Genomic DNA, 21,903 nt, shown 5'->3' with positions numbered 1-21,903 from the left:
ACAAATATGAATCTGGAGGAGGGAGGAGGTAGGGAGCAAATTGGAGCAACTTAAAGGTGTAGAGTAAATGGAAACTGTAATCAGGATATATTATATGAGAAAAGTTATTTTCAACAAAAGGAAAAAAGTAGCAACAAAACACAGGAACTAGCATTATAAATTTATTCTAATTCTCTAAGCTAATCTGGCTATAGTCCAGGCAATATTCCAGTGATACTTGTATTTTATTATTGGTCTGGCTCTATGGGCTTCAGGTGTTTTTCCATTATGTCTTTCCAGACACTTCCCTCTAGGTGAATTTCTCCCACCTCACTCTCTCCCACAAACATTTTTCTCCTCCCAGATGTCATACCCAGATGTCATACCTCCCAGATGTCTATTATCTAGTTATTGCTTTTTCCAGCTTTTATTGTCAAGGCAGAGAATGAATACTGAGCACAGTTTATACAAACTGGAGACAGGAGATTCTTAACATAAGCATTACAATGTTGTGTCTGGATTAATACCAGATAGTGGGATCAAAAAGTCAATATTTGAATAATACAATTATACAATGAACAATAACATTATATTTACATTTTCCCATTTTTGTCTAATAAAAGTCTCTATGACCTATAATATTAATCTATATACAATAGTAACTATTATCAAAGATATCTGGTAAGATTTATATTCATAATGTCTACTTTATATATATTTGGCAACATAGGAGAAGGTATTTCATATCTGTCCTATCCTGGTGACTTTAGAGTTCTGTATCTAAATAACTGTCTACTACAACTTGCATCATTAACCTAAAAACATTTTCTTACTTTTAGGAACATATTTTTAATTCCTAAACTACATAGGCTTAATTGTAAGCTTATGTCTTCTTCAACCTCATCAGAATTTTTTTTTAATTTCTAATATTTTTTATTACATATTTTCCTCAATTACATTTCCAATGCTATCCCAAAAGTCCCCCATACCCCCTCCCATTTCCCTACCCACCCATTCCCATTCTTTTGGCCCTGGCATTCCCCTATATTGGGGCATATAAAGTTTGCAAGTCCAATGGGCCTCTCTTTCCAGTGATGGCCGACTAAGCCATCTTTCTATACATATGCAGCTAGAGACAAGAGCTCCGGGGTACTGGTTAGTTCATCATGTTGTTCCAACTATAAGGTTGCAGATCCCTTTAGCTCCTTGGGTACTTTCTCTAGCTCCTCCATTGGGAGCCCTGTGAATCATCCAATAGCTGACTGTGAGCATCCACTTCTGTGTTTGCTAGGCCCAGGCATAGTCTAACAAGAGACAGCTATATTTGGGTCCTTTCAGCAAAATCTTGCTAGTGTATGCAATGGTGTCAGCGTTTGGAAGCTGATTATAGGATGGATCACTGGATATGGCAGTCTCTAGATGGTCCATCCTTTCATCAACAGCTCGAAACTTTGTCTCTGTAACTCCATCCATGGGCGTTTTGTTCCCAATTCTAAGAAGGGGCATAGTGTACACACTTTGGTCTTCATTCTTCTTGAGTTTCATGCATTTAGCAAATTGTATCTTATATCTTGGGTATCCTAAGTTTTGGGCTAATATCCACTTATCAGTGAATATATATTTTGTGAGTTCCTTTGTGATTGTGTTACCTCACTCAAGATGATGCCCTCCAGGTCCATCCATTTGGCTAGGAATTTCATAAATTCATTCTTTTTAATAGCTGAGTAGTACTCCATTGTGTAAATGTACCATAATTTCTGTATCCATTCCTCTGTTGAGGGGCATCTGGGTTCTTTCCAGCTTCTGGCTATTATAAATAAGGCTGCTATGAACATAGTGGAGCATGTGTCCTTTTTACTGGTAGGAACATCTTCTGGATATATGCCCAGGAGAGGTATTGCTGGATCCTCCGGTAGTACTATGTCCAATTTTCTGAAGAACCACCAGACTGATTTCCAGAGTGGTTGTACAAGCTTGCAATCCCACCAACAATGGATCAGTGTTCCTCTTTCTCCACATCCTCACCAGCATCTGCTGTCACCTGAATTTTTGATCTTAGCCATTCTGACTGGTGTGAGGTGGAATCTCAGGGTTGTTTTGATTTGCATTTCCCCGATGATTATGGATGTTGAACATTTTTTCAGGTGCTTCTCTGCCCTTCGGTATTCCTCAGGTGAGAATTCTTTGTTCAGTTCTGAGCCCCATTTTTTAATGGGGTTATTTGACTTTCTGGAATCCACCTTCTTGAGTTCTTTATATATATTGGATATTAGTCCCTTATCTGATTAAGGATAGGTAAAGAACCTTTCCCAATCTGTTGGTGTTTTTTTGTCTTATTGATGGTGTCTTTTTCCTTGCAGAAGCTTTGCAGTTTGATGAGGTCCCACTTGTCAATTCTCGATCTTACAGCACAAGCCATTGCTGTTCTGTTCAAGAATTTTTCCCCTGTGCCCATAACTTTTAGGCTTTTCCCCACTTTCTCCTCTATAATTTTCAGTGTCTCTGGTTTTATGTGAAGTTCCTTGATCGACTTAGACTTGACCCTAGTACAAGGAGATAGGAATGGATTGATTCGCATTCTTGTACATGTTAACAACCAGTTGTGCCAGAGCATTTGTTGAAAATGCTGTCTTTCTTCCACTGGATGGTTTTAGCTCCCTTGTGGAAGATCAAGGGAATGTAGGTGTGTGGGTTCATTTCTGGGTCTTCAATTCTATTCTATTGGTCTACTTGTCTGTCACTATACCAGTACCACACAGTTTTTATTACAATTGCTGTGTAGTAAAGCTTTAGGTCCGGCATGGTGATTCCACCAGAGGTTCTTTTATCCTTGAGAAGAGTTTTTGCTATCCTAGGTTTTTTGTTATTCCAGATGAATTTGCAGATTGCACTTTCTAATTCGTTGAAGAATTGAGTTGGAATTTTGATGGGGATTGCATTGAATCTGTAAATTGCTTTTGGCAAGATAGCCATTTTTACAATGTTGATCCTGCCAATCCATGAGCATGGGAGATCTTTCCATCTTCTGAGATCTTCTATAATTTCTTTCTTCAGAGACTTGAAGTTTTTATTATACAGATCTTTCACTTCCTTAGTTAGAGTCACGCCAAATATTTTATATTATTTGTGACGATTGAGAAGGGTGTTCTTTCCCTAATTTTTTTCTCAGCCTGTTTATTCTTTGTGTAGAGAAAGGCCATTGATTTGTTTGAGTTAATATTATATCCAGCAATTTCACCGAAGTTGTTTATCAGGTTTAGGAGTTCTCTGGTGGAATTTTTAGGGTCACTTATATAGACTATCATATCATCTGCAAAAAGTGATATTTTGACTTCATCTTTTCCAATTTGTATCCCTTTGATCTCCTTTTGTTGTCGAATTGCTCTGGCTAGGACTTCAAGTACAATGTTGAATAGGTATGGGGAAAGTGGACAGCCATGTCTAGTCCCTGATTTTAGAGGGATTGCTTCAAGCTTCTCACCATTTACTTTGATGTTGGCTACTTGTTTGCTGTAGATTGTTTTTTTCATGTTTAGGTATGTGCCTTGAATTCCTGATCTTTCCAAGACTTTTATCATGAATGGGTGTTGGATCTTGTCAAATGCTTTTTCCGCATCTAATGAGATGATCATGTGGTTTTTGTCTTTGAGTTTGTTTATATACTGGATTACGTTGATGGATTTCCGTATATTGAACCATCCCTGCATCCCTGGGATGAAACCTACTTGGTCAGGATGGATGATTGTTTTGATGTGTTCTTGGATTCAGTTAGCAAGAACTTTATTGAGGATTTTTGCATCAATATTCATAAGGGATATTGGTCTGAAGTTTTCTATCTTTTTTGGATCTTTTTGTGGTTTAGATATCAGAGTAATTGTGGCATCATAGAATGAGTTGGGTTGCTCTACCTGTCTGACCAGCACCTGAGTGGCTGGGGCGCTGGGTCAGCTGACACCCGCCAACTACCCACAACACCCGCCACAGGATCTTGGGACTTCTGGTGGGTGGAACACAGCTTCTGCTCCAATCCAATCTCGCGGGACCTGAGACTGCTTTAGTTAGGGAAGCATAAAGCCGGCCTGAGTGGGGCCACAGGCCTCTTCCTGTCTGACCAGCACCAGGATGGCTGGGGCGCAGGGTCGGCTGACACTTGCCAGCTACCCACAACACCTGCCACAGGAAATTAAGACTTCTGGTGAATGGAACACAGCTTCTGCTCCAGTCCAATCGCAAGGGACCTGAGACTGCTTTGGTTGGGGAGGCAGAAAACCGGCCTGAGTAGGGCCACAAGCCTCTTCCAGTCTGACCAACACCTGGGTAGCTAGGGCGCAGGGTCAGCTGACACCCGCCAGCTACCCAGGACACCTGCCACAGGATCTTAAGACTTCTGGTGAGTGGAACACAGTGTCTGCTCCAATCTTTAAACAGTGACAACAATAACAACTAACCCCAGAGATTACCAGATGGTGAAAGGTAAACATAAGAATCTTACTAACATAAACCAAGACCACTCACCATCATCAGAACCCAGCACTCACACTTAGCCCAGTCCAGGGCACCCCAACACACGGGAGAAGCTAGACCCGGATATAAAAGCATATCTCATGATGATGGTAGAGGACATCAAGAAGGACTTTAATAACACACTTAAAGAAATAGAGGAGAACACTGCTAAACAGGTAGAAGACATTAAAGAGGAAGCACAAAAATCCCTTAAAGAATTGCAGGAAAACCGGCCAAACAGGTGATGGAATTGAATAAAACCATCCAAGACCTAAAAAGGGAAGTAGAGACAATAAAGAAAACCCAAATTGAGGCAACGCTGGAGATAGAAACACTAGGAAAGAAATCTGGAACCATAGATACGAGCATCAGCAACAGAATACAAGAGATGGAAGAGAGAATCTCAGGTGCAGAAGACTCCATATAGAACATCGGCACTACAATCAAAGAAAATACAAAATCAATAAAGATCCTAACTCAAAACATCCAGGAAATCCAGGACAAAATGAGAAGACCAACCCTACAGATAATAGGAGTAGATGAGAATGAAGATTTTCAACTCAAAGGACCAGTAAATATCTTCAACAAAATTATAGAAGAAAACTTCCCAAACCTAAAGAAAGAGATGCCCATGAACATACAAGAAGCTTACAGAACTCCAAATAGAGTGGACCAGAAAAGAAATACATCCCAACACATAATAATCAAAATAACAAATGCACTAAATAAAGATAGAATACTAAAAGCAGTAAGGGAAAAAGGTCAAGTAACATATAAAGGCAAGCCTATCAGAATTACACCGGATTTTTCACCAGAGACTATGAAAGCCAGAAGGGCCTGGACAGATGGTATACAGAAACTAAGAGAACATAATTTCCAGCCCAGGCTACTCAACCCAGCCAAACTCTCAATTACCATAGATGGTGAAACCAAAGTATTCCACGAAAAAACCAAATTCACACATTATCTTTCCACGAATCCAGCCCTTTAAAGGATAATAACAGAAAAAAAAAAAAAAAAAAAAAACAATACAAGGACGGACACCAGTCCTAGAAAAAGCAAGAAGGAAGAAGGTAATCCCTCAACAAACCTAAAAGAAGACAGCCACAAGAACAGAACACCAACTCTAACAACAAAAATAAAAGGAAGCAACAATTACTTCTCCCTAATCTTAATATCAATGGACTCAACTCCCCAATAAAAAGACATAGACTAACAGGCTGGCTACAGAAACAGGACCCAACATTTTGCTGCTTACAGGAAACTCATCTCAGAGAAAAAGATAGCCACTACCTCAGAATGAAAGGCTGGAAAACAATTTTCCAAGCAAATGGTAGGAAGAAATAAGCTGGAGTAGCCATTATAATATCTGATAAGATTGACTTCCAACCCAAAGTCATCAAAAAAGACAATGAAGGGCACTTCATTCTCATCAAAGTTAAAATCCTCCAAGAGGAACTATCAATTCTGAATATCTATGCTCCAAATACAAGGGCAGCCACATTCATTAAAGATACTTTAGTAAAGCTCAAAGCACACATTGCACCTCACACAATAATAGTGGGAGACTTCAACACACCACTTTCACCAATGGACAGATCATGGAAGCAGAAACTAAACAGGGACACAGTGAAACTAACAGAGGTTATGAAACAAATGGGTCTGACAGATATCTACAGAACATTTTATCCTAAAAAAAAAGGATATACCTTCTTCTCAGCACCTCACGGTACCTTCTCCAAAATTGACCACATAATTGGTCACAAAACAAGCCTCAACATATACAAAAATATTGAAATTGTCCCATGCATCCTATCAGATCACCATGGACTAAGACTTATCTTCAATAACAAAATAAATAATAGAAAGCCAACACACAAGCCTCAACATATACAAAAATATTGAAATTGTCCCATGCATCCTATCAGATCACCATGGACTAAGACTTATCTTCAATAACAAAATAAATAATAGAAAGCCAACACACACGTGAAAACTAAACAACACTCTTCTCAATGATAACTTGGTCAAGGATGGAATAACGAAAGAAATAAAGGACTTTCTGGATTTTAATGAAAATGAAGCCACAACATACCCAATCTTATGGGACGCATTGAAAGCATTTCTAAGAAAAAAACTCATAGCTCTGAGTGCCTCCAAAAAGAAACTAGAGAGAGTACACATTAGCAGCTTGACAACACACCTAAAAGCTCTAGAACAAAAGGAAGCAAATTCACCCAAGAGGAGTAGATGGCAAGAAATAACCAAACTCAGGGGTGAAATCAACCAAGTGGAAACAAGAAGAACAATTCAAAGAATCAACCAATCGAGGAGCTGGTTCTTTGAGAAAATCAACAAGATAGATAAACCCTTAGCCAGACTCACTAGAGGGCATAGGGAAAGTACTCTAATTAACAAAATCAGAAATGAAAAGGGAGACATAACAACAGACCCTGAAGAAATCTAAAACACCATCAGATCCTTCTACAAAAGGCTATACTCAACAAAACTGGAGAACCTGGATGAAATGGACAAGTTTCTAGGCAGATATCAGGTACCAAAGTTAAATCAAGATCAGGTTAATGATCTAAACAGTCCTATATCCCCTAAAGAAATAGAAGCAGTCATTAATAGTCTCCCAACCAAAAAAAGCCCAGGACTAGATGGGTTTAGTGCAGAGTTCTATCATACCTTCAAAGAAGATCTAATCCCAGTTCTTCACAAACTATTCCACAAAATAGAATCAGTATGTACTCTACCCAACTCATTCTATGAAGCCACAACTACTCTGATTCCTAAACCACATAAAGACCCAACAAAAATAGAGAACTTCAGAACAATTTCCCTTATGAATATTGATGCAAAAATCCTCAATAAAGGTCTCGCTAACTGAATTCAAGAACACATCAAAACAATCATCCATCCTGACCAAGTAGGTTTCATCCCAGGCATGCAAGGATGGTTCAATATACAAAAATCCATCAATGTAATCCATTATATAAACAAACTCAAAGACAAAAACCACATGATCATCTCGTTAGATGCTGAAAAAGTTTTTGACAAAATCCAACACTCATTCATGATAAAAGCCTTGGAAAGATCAGGAATTCAAGGCCCATACCTAACCATGATAAAAGCAATATACAGCAAACCAGTAGCCAACATCAAAGTAAATTGTGAGAAGCTGAAAGAAATCCCACTAAAATCAGGGACTAGACAAGGCCGTCCACTCTCTCCCTACCTATTCAACATTGTACTTGAAGGACTAGCCAGAGCAATTACACAACAAAAGGAGATCAAGGGGATACAAATCGGAAAAGAAGAAGTCACAATATTGCTTTTTGCAGATGATATGATAGTATACATAAGTGTTCCTAAAAATTCCACCAGAGAACTCCTAAGCCTGATAAATAGCTTCTGTGAAGTAGCTGGATATATAATTAACTCAAGCAAGTCAATGGCCTTTCTGTACACAAAGGATAATTTGGCAGAGAAGGAAATTAGGGAAAGAACACCCTTCTCAATAGTCACAAACAATATAAAATATCTTGGCGTGACTCTAATTAAGGAAGTGAAAGATCTGTATGACAAGAACTTCAAGTCCCTGAAGAAAGAAATTAAAGAAGTTCTCAGAAGATAGAAAGACCTCCCATGCTCATGGATTGGCAGGATCAACATTGTAAATATGGCTATCTTACCAAAAGAAATCTACAGATTCAATGCAATCCCCATCAAAACTCCAACTCAATTCTTCAACGAATTAGAAAGGGCAATCTGCAAATTCATCTGGAACAACAAAAAACCTAGGATAGCAAAAACTCTTCTCAAGGATAAAAGAACATCTGGTGGAATCACCATGCCTGACCTAAAGCTGTACTACAGAGCAATTGTGATAAAAACTGCATGGTACAGGTATAAAGACAGACAAGTAGACCAATGGAACAGAATTGAAGACCCTGAGATCAACCCACATACCTATGGTCACTTGATCTTTGACAAGGGAGCAAAAACCATCCAGTGGAAAAAAGACAGCATTTTCAACAAATGGTGCTGGCACAACTGGCGGTTATCATGTAGAAGATTGCGAATTGATCCATTCCTATCTCCTTGTACCAAGGTCAAATCTAAGTGGATTAAGGAACTCCACATAAAACCAGAGACACTGAAATTTATACAGGAGAAAGTAGGGAAAAGCCTCAAAGATATGTGTACAGGGGAAAAATTCCTGAATAGAACAGCAAAGGATTGTGCTGTAAGATCAAGAATCGATAAATGGGACCTCATAAAGTTGCAAAGCTTCTGCAAGGCAAAAGATACCGTCAATAAGACATAAAGACCACCAACAGATTGAGAAAGGATCTTTACCTATCCTAAATCAGATAGCGGACTAATATCCAATATATATAAAGAACTCAAGAAGGTGGACTCCAGAAAATCAAATAACCCCATTAAAATATGGGGCTCAGAACTGAACAAAGAATTCTCACATGAGGAATACCAAATGGCAGAGAAGCACCTGAAAAAATGTTCAACATCCTTAATCATCAGGGAAATGCAACTCAAAACAACCCTGAGATTCCACCTCACACCAGTCAGAATGGCTAAGATCAAAAATTCAAATGATAGCAGATGCTGGCGAGGATGTGGAGAAAGAGGAACACTCCTTCATTGTTGGAGGGATTGCAAGCTGGTACAACCACTCTGGAAATCAGTTTGGCGGTTCCTCAGAATATTGGACATAATACTACCACAGGATCAAGCAATACCTCTCCTAGGCATATATCCAGAAGATGTTCCTACCAGTAAGAAGGACACATGCTCCACTATGTTCATAGCAGCCTTATTTATAATAGCCAGAAGCTGGAAAGAACCCAGATGCCCCTCATCAGAGGAATGGGTACAGAAAATGTGGTACATTTACACAATGGAATACTACTCAGCTATTAAAAGGAATGAATTTATGAAATTCCTAGGCAAATGGATGGATCTGGAGGGCATCATCCTGAGTGAGGTAACATATTCACCAAGGAACTCAAGCAATATGTACTCACTGATAAGTGGATATTAGCCCAAAAACTTAGGATACCCAAGATATAAGATACAATTTGTTAAACGCATGAAACTCAAGAAAAAAGAAGACCAAAGTGTGGACACTGTGCCCCTTCTTAGAATTGGGAACAAAACAACCATGGAAAGAGTTATAGAGATAAAGTTTGGAGCTGTGAAGATAGGATGGACCATCTAAAGACTGCCATATCCAGGGATCCATCCCATAATCAGCTTCCAAACGCTGACATCATTGCATAAACTAGCAAGATTTTGCTGAAAGGACCCAGATATAGCTGTCTCTTTTGAGACAATGCCGGGGCCTAGCAAACACAGAAGTTGATGCTCACAGTCAGCTATTGGATGTATCACAGGGCCCCCAATGGAGGAGCTAGAGAAAGTACCCAAGGAGCTAAAGGGAACTGCAACCCCATAGGTGGAACATTATTATGAACTAACCAGTACCCCAGAGCTCTTGACTCTAGCTGCATTTGTATCAAAAGATGGCCTATTCGGCCATCACTGGAAAGAGAGGCCCATTGGACTTGCCAACTTTATATGCCCCAGTACAGGGGAATCCAGGGCCAAGGGGTGGGGGTGGGTGGGTGGGGGACTGGGGGGGGGAGTGTATTGGGGACTTTTTGGATAGCATTGGAAATGTAATTGAGGAAAATACCTAATTAAAAAAAAAAGAATGGGTTGGGTAGAGTACCTTCTGTTTCTATTTTGTGGAATAGTTTGTGAAGAACAGGGATTACATCTTCTTTGAAGGTCTGATAAACACTGCACTAAACCCATCTGGTCCTGGGCTTTTTTTGGTTGGCAAACTATTAATGACTGCTTCTATTTCTTTGGGGGATATAGGGCTGTTTAGATCATTAACCTGATCTTGTTTCAACTTTGGTACCTGGTATCTGTCTAGAAACTTGTCCATTTCATCCAGGTTCTCCAGTTTTGTTGAGTATAGCTTTTTGTAGAAGGATCTGATGGTGTTTTCGATGTCTTCAGGATCTGTTGTTATGTCTCCTTTTTATTTTCTGATTTTGTTAATTAGAATGCATTCCCTGTACCCTCTATTGAGTCTGGCTAAGGGTTTATCTATCTTGTTGATTTTCTCAAAGAACCAGCTCCTTCATTGGTTGATTCTTTGAATAGTTCTTCTTGTTTCCACTTGGTTGATTTCACCCCTGAGTTTTTATTTCCTGCTGTCTACTACTCTTGGGAGAATTGCTTCCTTTTGTTCTAGTGCTTTTAGGTGTGTTGTCAAGCTGCTAATGTGTGCTCTCTAGTTTCTTTTTGGAGGCACTCAGAGCTATGAGTTTTCCTCTTAGAAATGCTTTCATTGCGTCCCATAAGTTTGGGTATGTTGTGGCTTCATTTTCATTGAACTCTAAAAAGTCCTTAATTTCTTTCTTTATTCCTTCCTTGACCATGGTATCATTGAGAAGAGTGTTGTTCAGTTTCGACGTGAATGTTGGCTTTCTATTATTTATTTTGTTATTGAAGATCAGCCTTAGTCCATGGTGATCTGATAGGATACATGGGACAATTTCAATATTTTTGTATATATTGAGGCTTGTTTGTGACCAATTATGTGGTCAATTTTGGAGAAGGTACCGTGAGGTGCTGAGAAGAAGGTATATCCTTTTGTTTTAGGATAGAATGTTCTGTAGATATCTGCCAGATCCATTTGATTCATAACTTCTGTTAGTTTCACTGTGTCCCTGTTTAATTTCTGTTTCCATGATCTGTCCATTGGTGAAAGTGCTGTGTTGAAGACTCCCACTATTATTGTATGAGGTGCAATGTGTGCTTTGAGATTTACTCAAGTTTCTTTAATAAATTTGGCTGCCTTTGTATTTGGAGCATAGATATTCAGAATTGATAGTTCCTCTTGGAGGATTTTACCTTTGATGAGTATGAAGTGCCCCTCCCTGTCTTTTTTGATGACTTTGGGTTGGAAGTCAATCTTATCAGATATTAGAATGGGTACTCCAGCTTGTTTCTTCATACCACTTGCTTGGAAAATTGTTTTCCAGCCTTTCATTCTGAGGCAGTGTCTATCTTTGTCTCTGAGATGAGTTTCTTGTAAGCAGCAAAATGTTGGATCTTGTTTGTGTAGCCAGTTTGTTAGTCTATGTCTTTTTATCAGGGAGTTGAGTCCATTGATATTAAGAGATATTAAGGAAAAGTAATTGTTGTTCCCTGTTATTTTTGTTGTTAAAGTTGGCATTGTGTTCTTGTGGCTGTCTTCTTTTAGGTTTGTTGAGGGATTACCTTCTTGTTGTTTCTAGGGCATGGTTCCTGTCCTTGTATTGTTTTTTTTCTGTTATTATCCTTTGAAGGGCTGGATTCCTGGAGAGATAATGTGTGAATTTGGTTTTGTCCTGGAATACTTTGGTTTCTCCATCTATTGTAATTGAGAGTTTGGCTGGGTATAGTAGCCTGGGCTGGAATTTGTGTTCTTTTAGTGTCTGTATAACATCTGTCCGGGATCTTCTGGCCTTCATAGTCTCTAGTGTAAAATCTGGTGTAATTCTGATAGGCTTGCCTTTATATATTACTTGACCTTTTTCCCTTACTGCTTTTAGTATTCTATCTTTATTTAGTGCATTTGTTGTTCTGATTATTATGTGTCAGGAGGTATTTCTTTTCTGGTCCACTCTATTTGGAGTTCTGTAGGCTTCTTGTATGTTCATGGGCATCTCTTTCTTCAGATTTGGGAAGTTTTCTTCTATAATTTTGTTGAAGATGTTTGCTGGTCCTTTGAGTTGAAAATCTTCATTCTTATCCACTCCTATTATCTGTAGGTTTGGTCTTCTCATTGTGTCCTGGATATCCTGGATGTTTTGAGTTAGGATCTTTTTGCATTTTCCATTTTCCTTGATTGTTGTGCTGATGTTCTCTATGGAATCTTCTGCACCTGAGATTCTCTCTTCCATCTCTTGTATTCTGTTGCTGATGCTCGCATCTATGATTTCAGATTTCTTTCCTAGGGTTTCTATCTCCAGTGTTGCCTCATTTTGGGTTTTCTTTATTGTGTCTACTTCCCTTTTTAGGTCTAGTATGGTTTTGTTCATTTCCATCATCTGTTTGGATGTGTTTTCCTGTTTTTCTTTAAGGACTTCTACCTGTTTGATTGTGTTATCCTGTTTTTCTTTAAGGACTTGTAAGTCTTTAGCAATGTTCTCCTGTAATTCTTTAAGTGAGTTATTAAAGTCCTTCTTGATGTCCTCTACCATCATCATGAGATATGCTTTTAAATCCAGGTCTAGCTTTTCAGGTGTGTTTGGGTGCCCTGGACTGGGCGAAGTGGGAATGCTGGGTTCTGATGATGGTGAGTGGTCTTGGTTTCTGTTAGTAAGATTTTTACGTTTACCTTTCGCCATCTGGTAATCTCTGGAGTTGTTATAGTTGTCTCTGTTTAGAGATTGTTCTTCTGGTGATTCTGATTACTGTCTATCAGCAGACCTGGGAGACAGGCTCTCTCCTCTGTGTTTCAGTGGTTAGAGCACTCTCTCCTGTTAAGCTCTCCTCTTAAAATGAAGGTGTACAGTTATCTTGTGTTTGGACCTCCTCCTGGCCAAAGAAGAAAGCCCAAAACAGGACCTTTCCCAGATGCTGTGTTGCTTTGGCAGGTCACAGAAGCTGTCAGCTTCTGTGGTGCACACTCTCACCTTTGCAGACTAAGTTCCTAATTTCGGCCGAGTCCTGGATCTAAGAAGGTGCTCCCTGCTCCTGAGGGAGAGGGCTTCCGTGCAGGGCAGACCACTGTCCCCCGGCTGGGAGGGTGCCGGATGTCTGCGGCCCCAAAAGGGTGCTACCTTAGAGGCTCTGTGGCTCCTGCCTGTCCCAGAAGCTGTCTGCCTCTGTGGTGCACACTCTCACCTGTGCAGACTAAGTTCCTAAGTTTGGTGGAGTCCGGGATCCAAGATGGCGCTCCCGTGCAGGGCGGACCACTGTCCTCCGGCTGGGAGGGTGCCGGATGTCTCTCATCAGAATTTTCACAAGGGAGCAATAATACATGAGTATACAGGAAGTGCAGGCAAGCCACTTCCAAAACTTTAGACATGAAATAGAAAACTGGCTGTCTGGAGATCCCACAAAATTGTCTCTATAACATCAGAGCATCCATCTTCATCCTTGTAGCCCACTCTATCTGAAAGACCTTTTGTAAATTAGAAAAGACTACTTACCTTGTCTTGACAAAGCTCAATAATCAATATCCCTGCATTTTTGAACTCCACTTTGTCTGCAATGGAAGAATTGGCAAATTTTGTTCAGAGGCAGTTAGCCACATTAAAGTAAACTCCATCAGGACATATTTCAATGCTGAACATGTTCTTTGAAGTATAATAGGAGTGCTACCAGGAGCAGACTTGTCTTGTCACAGAAGGCTTTAATTAATAAATTATCATTAAATGATATATTGTGTGGATCTCTGAGGTTTCTCAAGGCCATCTTTCTATAGTATACCTGAATTCTTTGTTCCTAGGTATGTTTCAACCTGATTAACCTTGAAAACATTTTACTGTAATTAATTAGTCTAATAACTAATATGATCAGTTTGATTGTCTGACTCTTCACTCCTATTCCTTAATTATACTAAACAATATGTAATAGCTTTTAAAAGGACTAAAACTTAACATTCCATTTTTAGGAAACATTTAGGTATAATACCCTAGAATGTTGCTTCAACATATAATCCTAAATCTGTATCATTATAAAGATCTATACCAATATAACAAAAGATAACCTCAACTTTTGCATCAATATATAAAGATCTATAACAATGTAACAAAATATAACATTAATATATATCAATATACAAAATATATATCAGTGTAAGATTATTGGCTATAAAATGTTCAATGGTTTCAGAGTAGATAAAATAATCTACCATTGTTCCCTAATTTTCCTATACCTCCTTTCTTCTCAACCCCTTTCATAGAAAGAAAGGAAAGAGAAAAGAGAGAAATACCTGAGTCTAACTTCATATACCTTGGTTTTTTCCTGATCAAGACATTTTAATAACTTGTAATCAGCCTTCTAAAATAACAACAAACATTCATAAACCTATAGTACAATTGAAAGCTAACCACATTACTTTAAGGGAATGAGATGTTACTCTCTTAAAATCGTCTCCTGCATTTGGGGACATAGTATTTCCTTTGGGGAGCCCAAAATGTTTGGGAAATATAATTAAGAAAACTAGCTGTAATGTCTGTTGTCCAGTCTGTGAAGGCAGAGAAAATGCAGGCTTACATGAAGTTATGATTGGGACATTCTGTCATGGTGGATGATTTTATCTAGTGGCTTTGAAGTCATTTTGGAAGCAAGTATTTTGAGGAAACTGCACTGAAGCAGTCTGAGGTAGGACCAGGAATGATGTTGGTATAATATGCCTTAGCATTTCAGCTTCTCCATGGGTAAATCTTGCCAGGGCTGTATTGACTTTATTGTTATCTATAAACATGTAAATTCTCACAAGTTTCATACAGTTCTGCATTAAAGTATATGTGGAATGTGCAGTGTACACAATTTTTTTTTAAATTTTGGTAAGAGCAAGTAAACGACATCTGTGTGTCTTCATACATTTGTTTTGATTGTATAATCAAATTGTCATATATTTTTATCTATGGCAATTAAAATGATAACATATATTAATGAGCTATGAGGACTCTTTACCCAACAAAATATGTTGGCTATACATTGACTTTCATGTTACAGCCAATTGCAGAACTGTTCCCATATGGAGGGAATTAGCATATCTATTACCTGGTTGTTGATCCTGATAATTTCTTTCTTCATGAGGGACCCAAGATCTTCAGGGCTTCCACCACTGTTAAATTAGTTTTCCAATAATTTGGATGAAACACATACCTTTTCATTGCCTGCTCAAACAAATGTAAAATATACTCCCCAATATAACATATTTCCTGGCCACTATTTTGAGGTTATCATACATACAATCTGCTTTGATCAATCAGTCCTTTCTAAACTCCATCATATTTTAGTAGCTGTGCTACCTGTGTCATCAAAATTCCAAAAATCCAAAGTAACAAAGCATTATTTAAGCAATCTCTGGGAGAGTCAATGAGCACTTCTTTCAAAGTCAGGTCAGATCCCTTCTTGTAAGAGTATAAGATACACATGCGGTATATTTTATGGCACAATGTTTAAAGCATAGTTTTCTAAATAATATGGTAGCCAAAAATTACAAATATATTCTTGTGTTTCTCAAATTCTCTTGAAAGTCAAATGGGAATAAATCAAATGTACAATTATTAGGATTTATATCATTTTAGAATTATTGCCTAAAATGACTTTTGGTATATCCAGAGAATCTGTTATATCAGATTGTCTACAAAATGCAATAAAAATTAAAGCCACTCAGCAGGTTCTTAATTCAAAATATTATTATATTTTGACATTTTCACATTCTTGTTTTATTTACAATATCATCAGAATATGTACTTTCATGGAAATCTCCAATTGGTTTCTCCCTCAAATTTTTCTGTGATTAGTCTTCATTTACTTCTAAATATCCTGTTACTTCATTTACTTCTAAATATCCTGTTACTTAATTTTAAAAAATGTCTTCTTAACCTCAAAATTAAAATTACCCTAGATTTTAAAAATCCTATAGCCTTATGTTAAAATCTTTAAATTTTTAATGACTCCTGTTTGTTATGGGTTTTGTTTTGTTTTGTTTTGTATTAATTTTATGGTTGCCTTTGGACTGATAAATTATCAGACTGACAACGAAAAAAGTTAAAATACTCATGAAAACCTATATTTTATTTAAAGTGTTATTCTATATAGTGTGAAGGTAGCATTTTACAGGATTCCAAGCTTCTAATGCATAATTAGAATGAGTAGCAGCTTGTTATCTGGAACTACTTCTATCTGTCTGGGACATTCTCTGCTCTTAGGTATGTAGACATCTATGCTCAGGGTGCTTTACAGGTATATAAAATACTTCTCCCTAACTTGTCAGCTACAGAGCATTTCCCAAGAGCTGGTATGGGACCCAGAGGACACTAGGAAAATGTCATTGTCTTAGTCAGGGTTTCTATTCCTGTACAAACATTATGACCAAGAAGCAGTTGGGGAGGAAAGGGTTTATTCAGCTTACTCTTCCACATTGCTGTTCATCACCAAAGGAAGTCAGGACTGGAACTCAAACAGGTCCAGAAGCAGGAGCTGATGAAGAGGCCATGGGGGGATGTTCCTTACTGGTTTGCTCAGCTTGCTTTCTTATAAGAACCCAAGACTACCAGCCCAGAGATGGTACCATCCACAAGGGCCCTTCCCCCTCGATCACTAATTGAGAAAATGCCTTGCAGCTGGATCTCGTGGAGGCATTTCTCCAACTGATGCTCCTTTCTCTGTGATAACTCCAGATGTGTCAAGTTGATACAAAACTAACCAGTACAATCATTAATATTTTTTTCCATTTGTGGGCCCATACTTTATTGCACATAAATTTTTGAATATCCGGTTCATGAGACATGCTCATTCATCTTTAAAACCCTCATAGCTCACAAAGTCCCTGGCACATGGTAGGCACTTGAGAAATACTTCTTGAGAGCCTGCCCATTCGTGTACTCACCACCCTTCTACTGTACAGTAGGCTGACATACAGCAGCTCTAGCCTCCTATGTCTGTTCTGCAGAACATGCAATCCCAGTTGTTTTATGTTGTTGTTGTTGTTGTTTTTGTTTGTTTGTTTGTTTTTGTGAAGGTGAAAGCAGTTCTTGTTCATTTTCCATGTCAAGTGTTTCACTCACAGAACTGAAACACCAGTAGGCATTTGCCTGCACAACCCTTTTAGTATTTCTTCATTGTGTTTATCCTTAACACAGGATTGATCTTCGTTCCTGTCAGTGGTAAGAACCCTGGCTTTTGATCCTAGAAGTGCATTTCTTTACATTTTTTTTTCACATATAAAATCTGTGTGTCGAGATCGAAGGTCATCAGATTACTATCTTCTTTTTTAGCCCCATGCCTTTAGCTACCTCCTTCTTGGACAGCAGTAACTTTGTCTCCAAGTCTTTAGTTATAATAATTACAAAGGACTTTATTGACACAAGGATATTGGCCACCATCAGTATCCTTCATGTCTGAAGCATTCTGAGCCCAGCTAATTATGATGTCTTGGTCTGTCTCTAGCTTAAAGGTAACTATAAACGCTTTGGGAGCCCAGGCTTTAAACAGAGGAGAAAATATCTTTGGCGCTATCTTCATTGTAATCTGCAGTGGGCCACCAGATGAGTGAATCTTGTGTTTTGGCACTTCAGAAACAGGAATATAGAAATCTAACACTGTCAGAGCCGGGTAAAATAGCACAGAAGAGCCTAATGGACAGAGAGCCAGAGCCATAGACTGTAGCAGATGCAAGTAACCCGACAACGTGGTAAACTCTACAGCCTGGAAGGTGAGAGCAGCAGCTGACTCTTTGTAGCTCTGCAATGCTGCAGCAAAGCCCTGGAGTGCATTCTCTTCGGCCTCCTGACTCAGCTTGCTGGACCAGGCTGGGGCAAGAGGCCGAACCCTGCGGTGGGAAGTGGTGGGCCTAGGGGAAGGCTGAGTGTGTTCCCAGGCAGCTTGGAAGACCTCCACAGATGCTGCCCTGGGTCACCTGCTGCTGAAGTTGCCCAAAAAGCTCATGACTCCCGCTTCCAGTGGGACCTTGGAGCCTTCAGAGATGACTAGCACCCTCGTCCCCTTGCCCTGCTCGCCCAGCTAGGCCACAAAGCAAGCCATAACCTGCCCAGCGCGCAGCACCTGCGGAACTCTGCAACTCAGCCACCAGGCCCAGTTCTGCCATCTGCACCCTAGTCACCCCATGCTAGAACTACCTATATTTTAATCTTGACTTTGTCAAATAACTCTTTGTGTCTTTGCTTTCTATGGCTCCCATTACAACTATATATTGCTAATGATCCTACTTATACTAACACATGTTTATCAACCATATTACTGATTTTTTTTTTAATCCTCGGGGTCAAACTGTGGTAAAACAACACCATTAAATGTTTAATTGGCAAATTTGAAAATCATTAAAAAGAAGGGAGGGAACAATGCCCACTTATATCGCCCATATACTATGCTACATTTACATATGTTAACTTTATTTTCTTTTCACTTTACAGGATATTGATTGCTTTTTCTGCTGCCTCAAAGCAGTTTTCCCTAAACGAGAGTATATGCTAAATTAAAATATCTAGAGCCTACCAATGATGGTTCTAACATCGAGGTAAGGGTATGTTTATGTTGTTCCACAAAATAAAGTCCCAGATGGTTCCAACCTTGATGTATCCAGTATAGTATCCCAGCTATTGATGGACAAATGAAACATCAAGGCAGACAATAATCTCATCAAGTGATGTCTCAAGAGAGTCAGCTAATAATGAGTGGAGACATAAAATGTTGAACACATCAGGCCAAGACAGGGGAAAAAAAATCAATGATGTTATCCTACTGATATGAAACTGGTTCTGTTTACTGATGATATCACATGTTAATTTTCAGTTTTTCTATGCAGAATTCAAATGAGTTTTGTCAGTTTAAAAGACATATCTTGTAATAGGAGACAGTATAGTGTTGTTTGCTACACTACAGATTATTATTTTTTTTAAAGATTTATTTATTTATTATATGTAAGTACACTGTAGCTGTCTTCAGACACTCCAGAAGAGGGCGCCAGATCTCCTTACGGATGGTTGTTAGCCACCATGTGGTTGCTGGGATTTGAACTCTGGACCTTTGGAAGAACAGTCGGGTGCTCTTACCCACTGAGCCATCTCACCAGCCCCCCAGATTATTTTTAATATTGTTTTATTATCAATCCCTGGATTGGTTAGTGATATATGAAAAGAAGTCTCAAAGATTGTCTGAATGATTACTTAAACTACTAACATTACAGAAAAAATATTAGCAGAAATGAATCAAGAGATAGGTGAGATGAGAAATACAGTTTTACAAAATAGAGCCACTATAGGTTTTTTGTTGCTGAAGCATAGTCTTCACTGTCAACAATTTCTTGCCATATGTTCATATGTGTCAGACTTTTCTCATACTGTTGATGGTCAATTAAATGCTTTGTACAAAGAGAGTAAATATCTCAAGTGATCTTTGGATGGCTATTATGGTTAAAATGGAGTTCCTCTTTTCTTGGTACATTTTTAGTTATTTTTTTTATTATTATTATTGGATATTTTCTTTATTTACATTTCAAATCTTATCTTCTTTCCTGGTTTCCCCTCCCAGAAACACCCTATCCCATCCTCCCTCCCCCTGCTTCTATGAGGGCGTTCCTCCACCTACCCACTCACTCCCACCTCCCTGCACTCAATTCCCCTACACTGGGGCATCTATTGAGCCTTCATAAGACCAAGGACCTCTCCTCCCACTGATGCATGACAGGGCCATTCTCTACTACATATGCAGCTGGAGCCGTCTGTTGATAGCTTGGTCGATAGACAGGTTGGTATTGATAGATTGATTGGTTGATAGCTTAGTCACTGGTAGCTCTGGCATCTCTGGTTGGTTGATATTGTTCTTCTTATGAGGTTGGAGACTCCTTCAACTTTTTCAGTCTTTTCTGTAACTCCTCTATTGGGGACCCTATACTCAGTCATTCTAAATATTCTCTTATGCTTGGTAGTATTGATTAGACTAAGTCTAGAGGCAATTCTTTGAACCATAAACTTTATTAAAGCTACTATCTTTTCTTTTAAAAAAGGTATAAATGGGGATATCTAGAGGATAAGATGTCCTTGTACAGTCAGACAAGCACTTTGGAGACCAGAAAATGTTAAACAGAAAAGATTATCCATTAAAAGAAAGGATATGTTTACCTGTGTTCTATCTAGAATGCTAGCAAAGACTGCAGTTTACAACCTTGTGATGTTTTGCTATCAACTGAAGTTATTTCAGCATTCAACTTAATCCCCCAGCATAATTATGGTTGTATATCCCAACATCCCTGCCCCAAATCTTTAGCATTGCTTCTCTGTCCATAAATTCCTCTTTATGAGTGATGTCACTTGTTCTTTACAACAGCCTAAGTAACTTCTATGCTATCTTAGGTGCAGGCTAATACTAAATCTCACAAGCTATTATGTTTTATCAGATTCATTCTTTCTAGACCCTTATCTTAAAAATTGTTTCTAAGTCCACTGAACTTGTCTTTATGGAAGAAATCACAATCTCATATGCCTGTAACGTGTTTCAATAGAAACACGTTTTAAACTTTGTTGTATATAGGAGTGAGTTACTTGTCATTCTTAAACATCTTTGTTTCTTTGTTTTCTATTCATTACAAAATTTTTGCTTTACTAAAATAAACTGCTGGTGTCAGACTCTGTTGAATCAGAGCTGGCCAAGTCATGCTCAATTGAGTTTCATTTTCTTTTCTTCACTGATTATTTTGCTACTGGCTGGGATTCTTCTAAAGACTCCTACATTACATAACTTCCTTAGACTTCCATAGTGGACTTACAGCTATTCATAATGCATTTATTGTTTAATACACAGGGAATGTTACATTGTGTGAATATGGCCACTTTGAAACACTAGTGATGTAACACAATGCATCTCCAAGCTATGCTAGTTCAATGGTGATTCTGAATCAAGAAGTGTCAGTCTCCTGAAGCAACCTATCCCTCACAGGTGACTCCTAATGTTGTAATGAAATTGCAAGAGACAATTACACAGTTTGTTACAATGCATGAAGCCCTGCAGCTGTGTCATACCCTGAAAAGTTAAAATCACACCACTGGATGTGCGGTGTTACCAAAGTGATTGGCTTGCCCCACACTGAGCTTCTCTATGCCCAACCAATCTTAGCATCCTGATTCTTCATTGTCACTACCTCTATCTCAACTCTTCCTCAAACATGGATGAGATTTGTCAGCTTATACATTTGTCTTACTAGCATGCTCAAAGTCTGCATGTAGAATTTTGTTTGAAGGAAAATGATTACCAATATTGATGCGTTTACCTTGATTGGTAGTGGAAGGGGGTCTAGTCAGAAAGCCCATTAAATATTTCACCATCTATTTCATTGATACTAATGTAACTGAAAGCAGTCTTCAGTTACCCTAATAACTGTTTCAACTATGCAATAATTTAAAAACCTGATACAATTTAGTAAATGAGAAGAAAAGATCATAGACATAAAAAAGCTCTGGTTGAACAATTGAAGCTAACACCTAAGAAAGGATTTATAGAAACAATGATTTAATCCTTGCCACATATTTATAAGCAATGCTTATAAACTAGCTAAGATTTCCATAAACAATGGAAACTACGTAATTAAACAAGAAAGGAGCAAGCCTGAATGCAATTTTGTGACTATGTTAATTA

The 21,903-nt window shown here is 38.5% G+C and overlaps 1 pseudogene; it reads right to left on the bottom strand.

The window, feature by feature from the left end:
- Positions 1-17,458: 17,458 nt before the first annotated feature.
- On the bottom strand, positions 17,459-18,361 carry LOC110297943 (phosphopantothenate--cysteine ligase pseudogene; annotated as a pseudogene).
- Between the last annotated feature and the right edge of the window lie 3,542 nt (positions 18,362-21,903).

This window comes from Mus caroli, unplaced genomic scaffold, assembly GCF_978045245.1.
Source record: "Mus caroli unplaced genomic scaffold, Mus_caroli_1 scaffold_8, whole genome shotgun sequence".
NCBI classification, from domain to species: Eukaryota; Metazoa; Chordata; class Mammalia; order Rodentia; family Muridae; genus Mus; species Mus caroli.
This window is presented reverse-complemented; position numbering and strand designations above follow the sequence as displayed.